Genomic DNA, 12,353 nt, shown 5'->3' on the forward strand with positions numbered 1-12,353 from the left:
CAAGTTCCCATCGATGACCACCGCAGGGGGCGGCGCTTGCACCCGACCCGGAAGCGAGTTCTTCTTGTAGGGCTCAAGAAGAGACACATGGAACACCGGGTGCACCTTTATGTCCTTTGGCAAGTCCAGGCGGAAAGCCAATGTCCCGACGGCCTCGAGGATGGTGAATGGTCCAATCCTCTGGTAATCCAGCTTCTTGCTTGGGCGAGTGGTGCTGATGTTACGAGTCAGCACCCAGACTTGATCGCCCGGACGCAAGTCGGGAGCCTGGGACCTCCGGAGATCTGAGAAGTGCTTGTAGTCAGACTTTGCCTTCTCAAGATTCTCCTTCAACAGTGCCAGGTTCCGCTGGAGATGTTCAACCCTCTCCGTGGCAGAGGGAACATCAGGGCCGCCAGCGACAACGGGGACTTCGAACCTTGGGTGGAACCCATAGGTTGCCAAGAATGGCGAGGCATGTGTTGACGAGTTCTCGAGGTTATTGTAAGAGAACTCGGCCAACGGCAGCAGCTCGGCCCAGTCATCTTGCTGATACGACGTGTAACAGCGCAGGTATTGGTTGATGACCTGGTTGACCCTCTCAGTCTGTCCATCGGTCTGGGGATGGAAGGCCGTGGACAGACTGGTTTGGATCCCGAGCTGCGTGCAGAGTGCCTTCCAGAACCGAGAGGTGAACTGACTTCCTCGGTCTGAAACCACTGTGTCGGGGAGGCCATGGAGACGAAAGACATTGTCGAGGAACAGTGACGCAGTCTCCTCCGCCGACGGCAGTGAACGCCAGGACATAAAGTGTGCCATCTTTGTGAGGCTGCATACCACCACAAAGATGCAGGTGTGACCCTTGGACTTTGGCAGATCAGTGATAAAGTCCATGGTCAGTGTCCCCCAGGGTCGATCGGCTGTCTGGAGTGGCAACAGGAACCCAAACGGCTTGTGTCGCGGAGCTTTCGAGCGTGCACAGGTGTCGCACGTCGAGACGTACTCTTTGACATCTTTCCGATAGGTTTGCCACCAAAACTGTCGCGATACCAGAGCCAGAGTCCGTCGGATGCCTGGATGACCCACAGCGACTGGGTCATGGCACGACTTGAGCGCCGGAACTCGGCACGACTCTGGGACCACAATCCTGTTCTGGAAGGTGAGGTACTGGCCATTCCAGACGAACTTCGGGTCACGACGGTATTTGTCTAGACCGGGATCCCGAGCCTGCTCTTCGGCTATGAGCTGCAGCAAATCCACAGGGTCACTGCGACTTGCAACCGAAGAGCGGGCGTCTCTGCTTCGGAGCACGCGTATCACCGCGGCAGGATCGAGAAGCAGAGGCGGATCCCTCGACACGGAGGCCGACGAAGGGATGTAGTCCGAGCGACGAGACAGGGCATCGGCCTTGCCGTTCCTCGCACCAGGACGGTACTGGATGCGGATGTCGAACCGAGACAAGAACTGGGACCACCGTGCATGACGCTGGTTTAGGATGCGAGCCGTTGCCAGGTACTCCAAGTTCTTGTGATCGGTCAGAACGGCAACGGGATGCTGGGCGCCTTCGAGGTAGTGTCGCCACGCCTCGAAAGCCTCCTTGATCGCCAACAGCTCTTTCTCGTATATGCTGTAGTTACGTTCAGCATTCGAGAGTGTCCGCGAATGGAACGAGCAAGGATGAAGGCGATCATCAGCACCCCGCTGGGAGAGCACGCATCCAAGCGCAAAGTCCGACGCATCTGACTCTACGACGAACGGCTTGGATGGGTCCGGATGCACCAGAACGGGCTCCGAAACGAAGGCATCCTTCAAGGATCTGAATGCTTTATCGGCTTCGCGGGACCACTGGAAGCCATGCGTCTTCCGGAAGAGCCGAGTCATGGGCCCCGCGATCTTTGCGTATCCATCGATGAAGCGTCGATAGAAGTTCGCAAACCCGACAAAGGATCGAAGATCCGAGATGTTGCGCGGTATGGGCCAATCCAAGATCGCAGAGAGCTTGGATCGCTCCATACCGATGCCCTCGGGCGAGACCATGAAACCAAGGAACGAGACCGAGGTTTTGGAGAACTCGCACTTCTCCAGCTTGCAATACAGCTTTGCAGCTCGGAGCTTCGAGAGGACCTGCTTGACGTGCTCTACATGCTGCGACGGATCAGCACTGTAGATCAAGATATCGTCAAGATACGCAATTGCGAACTGGTCCAACTCGGTGCGCAGGACGTCGTTGATGAAGTGCTGGAACGTCGCTGGCGCGTTGGTGAGCCCAAAGGGCATCACCAAGTACTCGAAGTGCCCATATCGAGTACGGAAAGCTGTCTTCCACTCGTCCCCGGAGCGGATGCGCAGCAGATTGTAGGCTCCACGAAGGTCCAGCTTAGTGAACACCTTCGCGCCTCGAAGTCGGTCCAGCAGCTCGCCGATCAGCGGTAAAGGGTAACGGTTCTTTACCGTGATACCGTTCAGTGCGCGGTAGTCAACGCAAAGACGAAGTGAGCCGTCCTTCTTCTTGACGAAGAGGATTGGTGAGCCTGCTGGGGACGACGAAGGACGAACGAATCCCTTGGCAAGATTCTCGTCGAGATAGTCACGCAGAGCGTGAAGTTCGGGCTCGGACAGTGAGTACAGAGGCCCGAACTTTGGCGACTTGCCCGGCTCCAAGTCAATGGGGCAGTCATAAGGGCGATGCGGAGGCAAGGAGTCAGCTTCCTGTTTAGAGAAAACAGACAGGAAGTCCTTGTACTCCGCAGGCACTTCGACAGTCGCAGTGCTCGGCTCGTCAGTGGGCAGGACATGGACCTGAAAGATGGTCAGGGGTTGCGTTCCATGCCTGCATGCATCCAAAGACTCGCGCATCGAGCGGTAATCAATGCTGCAGACGCGGAGAGGAGCGTCCGAGCTGAGAGGAGGGGCGTGGACAAGGTCAGAATAATGTTCGACGGTTACTTTATTCTGAACAATGTCCGAAGAACAAACAACAGGAGGAGGTACATCAAGGAGGGAAAGAGAACTGACAACAGAAGAAGGGGTTTGGGAAGAGCGAAGGGGTTCGGGAGGAACAAGACAAGAAGGGGAAGACGAAGGTGGGAGCGTAGGAGAGGAGCTTAGATCAATCAAAGGAGTGGAATCATCAAGAAGGGGAGTGACATTGGAGGAAGTGGAGCAAGACGAAAGAGAAGTAGTGCATGGAGAGGGGTCGGAATCAACAGAAGGAGGGAGACAAAGAAGACCGCGAGACCAGACAATCTTGGGCTCGGCGGTGCGCAACCAAGGAAAGCCAAGGATAAGTGGTTGATGTGGAGACCTGATCACATCGAACCGAAGGCGTTGCGAGACGTCCCCGAGAATCACCTCGAGTGGAGCAGTCTCGCGGAGGATGGGGCCAGACGACAGCGGCTTACCATCCACGCCTTCCACTGCCAAGGGCGAAGCCTTGGAGCAGGTGGGGACAGAGTGTCGAGCAACAAAGTCCTCGTCGATAAAGTTGCCAGAGGCACCAGAATCGACAAGTCCTTCGCACGACAGAGAATCACCAGAAGGAAGACGAACAGCGACGGGAACAACCAACGAGCAACGACGAACAGACGAAACACAAGACTTTGGTTCGGTACCAGCTTCGGCACCAGGGTTGCGGCTAGCACAGACAGTTAACTTTGCCGAGGGTTGGCAGGACAGCTCAGGTATTTGCACCTGTGGATGAGGTGCAGTTCCCAGTGACACCAGAGGTGCCACGGGTACTATGCCAGAGCTGAGAGTGTCCGCCGGTCCAGAGGCAAGGCGAAGCTGTCCGCACATCACTGCTTCCCCAGTACTTACCAAAGGCACCTTACCAATGTCTTCACTTTCGGAAGGCGGTGGGCACGGCTCCGGTTCAAGGCCTTCACTTAGAACCGGGCCTGGTCGTTTCCCGAACTGAAGTCTTGCACTTCTCCATCTTCGTAAACGATGGTGCGGATGATCCTCGGGCCGGGAGGTCCAGGGGGCGGTCCGGTAGCTCTGGTAGATCCAAACTTGACGGGGCAGTTTCGTACCAAGTGGCCCTTCTTGCCACAGTACAGGCAGAGTCCAAAGCGGCGGCGGCGTTGTTTCTCCTCGGCGGTCAGGGGTCCAGAGACGGCAGAGTCCACTTGCATGGGCTCGGAAACAATGTAGGAGGGGTGCGGCGGAGCGAGGACGGGCGCGGGAGCGATGGCGGGAACGGCAGCGGAGGCGGAACCAAAGGCGAACTGGGAAGACCGGTAGCGGGCAGGCGTGCTTCGGCGCTCTTGACGGCGCTCGCGGATTCGTGCATCGAGCTCGTTACAAAGCTCGATGTACTCCTCCAGATCTCGTGGCAGAGGGCGAACTCGCGAAAGTTCGTCTCTGACATCATCCGACAAGCCAAGTCGGAAGAACGAGATCTTTGCACCGTCGTTCCAAGTCGTATCGGCGGCAATACGAAGGAACTCGGATGCATAGACTGCGCACGGGCGGTTGCCCTGAGACAGTGTGGTGATCACTGACTCGGCAGTCCTGGCCCGATCAGGGTCGTCAAACACTTTGGAAAAGCGTTCTAGGAAATCGCCAAAAGAGTTGAGTCGGGGATCACCCATCTCAAGCATCGGAGTCGCCCACTGGAGAGCCGGTCCAGTGAGCAGACTAATGACGAATCCGACCTTAATCGGGTCAGCAGGGAACCGGTGGGGCTGCATTCGTATATACAGTTTGCACTGATTTACGAATGCCCGGAACCCTTGCCGGTTACCGTCGTAACGGTCCGGCATCTGCACGCTGTACCCAGCGGCAGGAGCATCGCGAGCTGTCCGGAGCTCGGCGAGCTCGGCCTCCAAGGCACGGAGGCGGTCCACGAGGGCAGGATCCATGGCGGGACTGGGACTGGGACTGGGAAAAAAAAAAAAAAAAGCGAGGAGGTTCAAGAACAGGAGAGCGAAGAGGGCTCAGACACAAGTGTGCTTGAGGTTCGGACAGGACTAGGAAAGGGGCGGGGCTAGGAGCGGAAGATACCAAGCAGGTGGTATCAGTAGAAGAGAGTTCGAACAAAGTGTAAGGAGTGAACAAGCGCAAGGACGAAGACCAAGTGCTTGGTATGAGCTTTATTAGCTTTTAGCCCCGAACACCAAAGAACAAGTTTTGTTCGAACTGGTGTTCAACATAGGCTCAGACATGCAGGGCTATTTATAGACCGGGAGAAGGTCGAGGGGCAAAAGTGGGCGAGAAGGGTGGAGCATCACAGAGAAGCGAGAAGGGGGTGCGAGAGTGGCTGGTGTGCAAGCGAGAGAGGCTTGGCACAGCCCGGGGACATGTGCCGAGCGGTGGGGGAGGCAGGAAACCAGTAGACGCGGGTGGCAACGGCGCGTGCTCATGCATGGGGGCAAACAAACACGTGGGGACTCATGATTGGTGCGGAGGGCGAGAGCATGCGGGACAATCTCATTGGTCCGTTGTGATGCTGGTCATCACAGAACCCGAGGTAAGTAACACGGTTTTGGAAGAAGGAGCACTTCTCTGGCTTGACTCTGAGCTGGTACTGACGCAGTCTCTTGAATACTTCTTCCAGGTGTTCCAGGTGTTTGGCTTCGTCTTCGGAGGCAATCAGGATGTCATCGACGTACACGAACACGTAGTCGTCGATGACGTCTCTGAAGACGTCGTTCATGGCACTCTGGAACACCGAGGGACTGTTCGCGAGGCCGAATGGCATGACCAGCCATTCGAAGTGGCCGTACTTGGTCCTGAAGGCGGTCTTGTCGGTGTCGTCAGGTGAGATTCGGATTTGATGGAATCCTCGTTGCAGGTCGAGCTTTGAGAACACTTTGCATTTGGAGAGGCGGTCGATCATCTCACGCATGTTAGGGAGCGCGGTACGATCCTTGATGGTGATGCGGTTCAGAGCGCGGTAGTCGAACACGAGTCTGAACTTCTCTCCTTGTTTCACCCAGAAGATCGGAGCACCGTACGGGGACACGGATTTCTGGATGTGACCGATCTTGAGGAGCCTGGTAAGTTCTTCTTTGAGGCGTTCTAACTCCTCTTGTGGCATTTGGTACAGGGAGGACCAAGTCGGTTTGGAGTTCGGCTCCAACTTGATGGACATGTCAATGCCGGGACGACTTGGTGGCAGCGAGGTAAGGTCTTGGAAGACATCTTGGTACTGGGATACGAGGTTTGTTTGGATCTTGGTGAGGTTCTTGGTTGCTTGTTCTGGGTTCATGGATTCTTGGTTGATAACCTCGCTTGTGATTTGACAGATGAAAACTGGGGAAGACTGGGCGATGTGCCGAAGCACCTTGGACTTGATGAAGTAAGTACTCTTGAGTTCGTGGATGGTCAGGGGAGTTTGCTTGTCGATGGGGGCGGCTACCCAAGTGTGGGTCGTGCCGCCGTGGGAAAACTGGACGGTGTTGGTGGGCCAGTCGATCCTGGGATTGACGGCGTTTAGCCAATTCTTTCCGAGGATGACGTCCCAGAGGATCGGGGCGGTGAAGAAGTCCATGATCGCACAGTAATCGTGGATCTGGAAAGGGGACTGAGGGAGTAGTTGTAACGTCCACTACTGGGACGTTGGGGCAAGACGGGGAGGGAGGGGGTACAAGACAAGACAGGACGGGGCAGAACAGGGCGGTGCTAGGCTACTCTAGCGGACGGGTGAGCTCGGGGAGCACTTACGTTTATTCACGATAAAACCGAACTCCAGACAAACGGGGGGAACGGGGGCAACCCGCAGGTATACCCTGCGGTGGCCTGCCTGCGGTGCGTGAAAACGCAAAGCGCAGCACAGGTCACGACCCACTGCGCCGCGCAGTACGCGCAGTACGCGCAGCACAGCGTCGGAGATACCATCTCCTACACTCCCACACTTAAGAAGGCTTCCTGCGAGGAGCCCTGCGTGTGCTCTTTATTTGGGGCTCCTCGAGGTGTTTACCGTATTTACTCAGCTCCTCGGGTGCATGGGACAAGTCCTCCAGTGTTTGCCATGTGTTGCCCGAGTGTGGGTAACCAACCCACTTGACATAAAACCGAAGTGACCCATCAGCCACTTTCTTGTGCCTCACGATCCTTTCGACTTCATATTCTTGAGTATAGTATTGTCCGAGGTCGTCTTCCAGTGGTGCGTCGTCCGGGACACCTTCGTCGGCGTCGGGGAACTGTGCTGGACTGCGGGTCGTGTGGCGACGCAGCTTGGACACATGGAAGACAGGATGGAGCTTGCTTCCAGGTGGCAAGTCCAACAGGTAGTTGAGGGGACTGGGTCGGGCCGCTATCTTGAACGGTCCTCGGTACTTGGGCAACAACTTCTTTGACTGGGCTTCGGGGACCTTGATGTTGTCGGCGTCCAGGTAGACAAGGTCTCCAACTTCAAAGGAGACATCCTGGTGTCGGCGGTCGTAGTACTTCGCCATCACTTGTTGCGCATCCGTGAGCGCGTCGGCGATCATCTTGTGTCGGACTTGATGATCTTTGACAAAGGCACTTGGTTTGGGAGGCAATCCAGCCGTGGACTCGGTCAGTGTCAAGGAGGTGGGAACATCAGGCTGGAATCCGTAGAGCGCCTCAAAGGGGCTCAAGCCAGTTGTGCTCGACTTGGCGGTGTTGTATGCAAACTCTGCATGACTCAGCTGTATGTCCCAGTCGTCTTGGCTGGTCGAGGCGTATGTCCTCAGGTATTGCTCGAGGGTGCGGATCGTCCGCTCGGACTGTCCATCCGTTTGTTGGTGGTGCGAGGTTGACATGTTCAGCTTGGTGCCGAGATGGTCGAACAGACTTGTCCAAAACAAGGAGGTGAATCGGGGGTCTCGATCACTGACGATGGACTTTGGGAGGCCGTGGTGCTTGAACACATGCTTGAAGAACAGCAGTGCAAGGTCAGGCGCGGAGCATGTCGTCTGGCACGGCACAAAGTGTGCCATCTTGCTGAACCTGTCGACAAAGACAGCGATTGCATCGTGGTCCAACTTGGTCGTCGGTAGATGCGTGATGAGATCCATGGACATGCTGGTCCAGGGGCGGTCGGGAACAGGCAGGGGTTGCAGCAATCCTTGCTCTCGGGTCGTGCGTGACTTGACCATCTTGCAGGTATGGCAGGACTCGATGTACTTCTCGACGGTGCGCTTCATTCCAGGCCAGTATGCGACTTTGGCCAGTCGGTCGTATGTCTTCTCGACTCCAAAGTGTCCAGCGAGGGGCGAGTCGTGGACCTCTTGGAGCAACTTGGTCTTCAACGACGGAATGTCCGGCACACAGACACGGCTGTCCTTCTTCAGGAGGAGCAGGCCATCACGCACTGTGTACTCGGATGATTCGTCGTCCTTGGGGAGCTTAGACACCTTTCGGAACAGTTCTCCGAACTGTTTGTCGTTGGCGATGTTGTCTCGGACAACATCCAGCATCGTGTTGTCGACACTGACAGTCGACTCGTACAGTGACGCCAATTGGTAGTCGGGGCGTCGGGACAGTGCGTCAGGCACCACATTGAGTTTGCCTTTCTGGTATACAACCTCGTAGTTGTACTCGGCGAGGAACTCCATCCATCGCGCTTGGCGTCGGCTCAGGTTCTTCTTGGTGTCGAGGTAACGCAGTGACTGGTGGTCCGTCACAATCTTGAAGGGCTTGGCGGTACCGTGGAGGTACACTCGGAACTTCTGCAGCGCGTAGATGATCGCAAGCTGCTCCTTCTCGTGCACGGGATAGTTGATCTCGTGTTGGGACAGTTTGCGCGACTCGAAGGCAACGGGCCTTCCCTCCTGCATCAAAACAGCTCCCACCGCAAAGTCGGAGGCGTCGGTGTGCACGGAGACATCCGTGTTCGGGTCGAACACAGCGAGGACAGGAGCGTTCGTCAAGGCGTGCTTGAGGGTCTCGAACGCTTGGCGTTGTGGGTGGTCCCACACGAAGGGGCACTCTTTGCGGAGTAGGTCTGTGAGTGGACCGGCAGTGCGCGCCAGATCGGGGATGAATCGGCGGTAGTAGTTGACGAGACCGAGAAACGACTGCACGTCAGAGACGCATGCGAGCGGCGGCCACTCGACCACAGACTTGACCTTGGCGGGGTCGACTTCGATTCCTCTTCCTGAGACAACGTGTCCCAGGAACGGGACTTGATTCTTGAAGAACTCACACTTGGACAGTTTGGCATACAACTTGTGCTCGCGTAGCTTGGCCAGCACGCGGGCGACATGACCTTCATGGGTCGCTTCATCCTTGCTGTACACAAGGATATCATCCAGGTACACGATGACAGAGTTGTCGAGCTCTTGGCGGAACACATCGTTCATCAGCTGCATGAACGTGGCAGGTGCGTTCGTCAATCCGAACGGCAGCACTAGGAACTCGTACAGTCCGTAGCGAGTCCTGAAGGCGGTCTTGTGGACATCATCCTCGTGGATGCGGATCTGATGGTAGCCTGAGCGGAGGTCTATCTTGCTAAAGACCTTTGCTCCACTCAGACGATCCATCAACTCGTCGATCCTGGGCAACGGGTAGGTGTTCTTGATGGTCTGTTTGTTTAGTGCGCGATAGTCGACGCACATCCTGAGATCACCTTCTTTCTTCTTGACAAAGAGCACTGGTGCACCATACGGTGACTGGCTCGGGCGGATGAACCCATGGGCGAGGAGGTCATCCAACTGGCGCTTGAGTTCGTCCATCTCCGTCAGCGACAGTTGGTACGTCGGTCTTGACGGAGGCGACGAGCCTGGTTCGATGTCGATGCGATGATCGACGGTGCGTTGGGGTGGCAGGCATTGTGGCAACTGGTCGGGGAATACGTCCTTGTACTCGTCGAGCAGCTTGGTCACCACAGGCGGGGGACCGGGACCGGCTTGGTCGGTGTCGTCGACCTCACGCACGACACAGAGGAACGACGTGTCCTTCTTGATCAGCCTCTTGAATTGCATGGCTGAGAGGAGAGGTGGCATGTTGGGTGAGGCCATGCCCTGCAGGACAATGTCAGGGCCAACACGGACAGTGCGGCCTTTCCAGTCGACGACTGGAGTCGGCTCGGCACGAGCAAGCCAGCTCATGCCGAGGATGGCATCGAACTTGGTGTCGATCACTTGGAACAACAGGACAGGATGGTACTTGGGATGGAGGGCCACTCGCAGGACCACTTGGTGTGTGCACTGCTGCACACGATCGTCTGCAAGCGCCACACTCATCGGCGACTTCTTCTTGGTTGCATGTATGTTGAGCTCCTGGAGCAAGCGTCTGCTGACAAAGTTGCAGCTTGCTCCAGAGTCCACCATCATTCGGACGGTGTGACCTTGGACGGTGGCAGGGAGGTACAGCAGGGACTCTTCATGGTCCTCCTGCACAGCCTCCTGCACCATGACTTGACTTGGGGGAACGGGCGACACTTGGTCTTGGTTGGCTTCATCACGGCCACTCGGACATTTTGGATAGGGTTCGGCCATTGCGGGGGCCTGCGGCGTCAGCACGCCATTGCACACGACGTCCACGGCTTGCGGACACATGTCGGAAGCATCCGACACACACGACTTGACAGGGGTGAGGGCACAGGCGGTCCTGTCCCTCAAGGGTTCTTGATTTTCTTTTTTGTTTTGGTTTTCAATTTTGGTTTTCTCTTCACGTTCGTGGAGAGGCAGGCGGCTTGCGCCACCATGCACCTCTCGCACGACGCACAACACTTGGTTTGTTTCTCCTTCGGGGGAGGGGGCGAGGTGAACTTCCTCTGGAGACGCGTGGACTGCATTGAGCAATCCACGGCGTTGGTCTCCTACTAGGGCTCCAGAGCCACCTAGTAGGGTCGGCCGTTTCCCGACTTCATGGGGCACTCCTTGGCCTGGTGTCCCGGTCGGTGACAGAAGAAGCAGGAACCATGGCGGAGGTCCTCCTGCTTCTGTCTGTCCTTGGGGGAGACAGTGGCAGCTTGCTGGAACCGGGAGCGGGGAGGGCCACGAGCCTCCATGGCGTTGACGTCAACGTCCATGGGCTCAGGCATGGGTCTTGCGGGCGGGGCCGGGCGAGGCGGACGGGCTGGGACGTGATGAGACCGATGGCCGCCTGCCAGCTGCGGGTAGAACTGGCGGCCATGGTACTGGACGTTGTCGAGGTTCTCGGCAACGTCCATCATCACGTCCAGGGACTTGCGGGCATCAGGGTTGCTGGCGATGTACTCTCTGATCTTGGGCTTGAGGCCCTTCTGGAAGAGGTACATCGCATCAGCAGAGCCCAGCTCCTCAATCTGGGAGGAGAGGTCTTCAAACTCCTCGATGTAGCGGGTCACAGAACCACGCTGCACGAGAGAGTATAGCTTGTCACGGGCAATGAGTTCAGCATTGGGGCTGCCGAAGCGGCGACGGAGGCGGTCCTTGAAGTCGTCAAACACACCTTCGCTCTGCTCGTCGAACCCTTGGCGGCGGTACCAACGGTACGCCTGGTCCTTTAAGCAGAGCTTGGCGGCGACGATGTGGTGGGTGGGGGCGACTTGGGCAGCATCGAGGTAGTCCTCGAGTTGCTGCAGCCAGTCCTCCACCGAGGAGGAGCGGCTCTTCCCAGTAAACACTGGGGCACGGAAGGTCTTGAGGAAGGCTTCCGGAAGTGGGCGGGGGTTGCTCATGGCAGGGGCAGGCTCCAGGGACAGAGAGGAGAGTCGGTCGGCAAGAGAGGCGGGATCCAGCTTGAGGATCTAGAAAGAGGACAAACAGGACGAAAACAAGACGAGGATTTCCGATGCTACCATGTAACGTCCACTACTGGGACGTTGGGGCAAGACGGGGAGGGAGGGGGTACAAGACAAGACAGGACGGGGCAGAACAGGGCGGTGCTAGGCTACTCTAGCGGACGGGTGAGCTCGGGGTGTAGGAGATGGTATCTCCGACGCTGTGCTGCGCGTACTGCGCGTACTGCGCGGCGCAGTGGGTCGTGACCTGTGCTGCGCTTTGCGTTTTCACGCACCGCAGGCAGGCCACCGCAGGGTATACCTGCGGGTTGCCCCCGTTCCCCCCGTTTGTCTGGAGTTCGGTTTTATCGTGAATAAACGTAAGTGCTCCCCGAGCTCACCCGTCCGCTAGAGTAGCCTAGCACCGCCCTGTTCTGCCCCGTCCTGTCTTGTCTTGTACCCCCTCCCTCCCCGTCTTGCCCCAACGTCCCAGTAGTGGACGTTACATGGTAGCATCGGAAATCCTCGTCTTGTTTTCGTCCTGTTTGTCCTCTTTCTAGATCCTCAAGCTGGATCCCGCCTCTCTTGCCGACCGACTCTCCTCTCTGTCCCTGGAGCCTGCCCCTGCCATGAGCAACCCCCGCCCACTTCCGGAAGCCTTCCTCAAGACCTTCCGTGCCCCAGTGTTTACTGGGAAGAGCCGCTCCTCCTCGGTGGAGGACTGGCTGCAGCAACTCGAGGACTACCTCGATGCTGC

The sequence above is a fragment of the Polychytrium aggregatum genome (assembly GCF_025602895.1).
Source record: "Polychytrium aggregatum strain JEL109 chromosome Unknown BJ171scaffold_59, whole genome shotgun sequence".
Lineage (NCBI taxonomy): Eukaryota > Fungi > Chytridiomycota > Chytridiomycetes > Polychytriales > Polychytrium > Polychytrium aggregatum.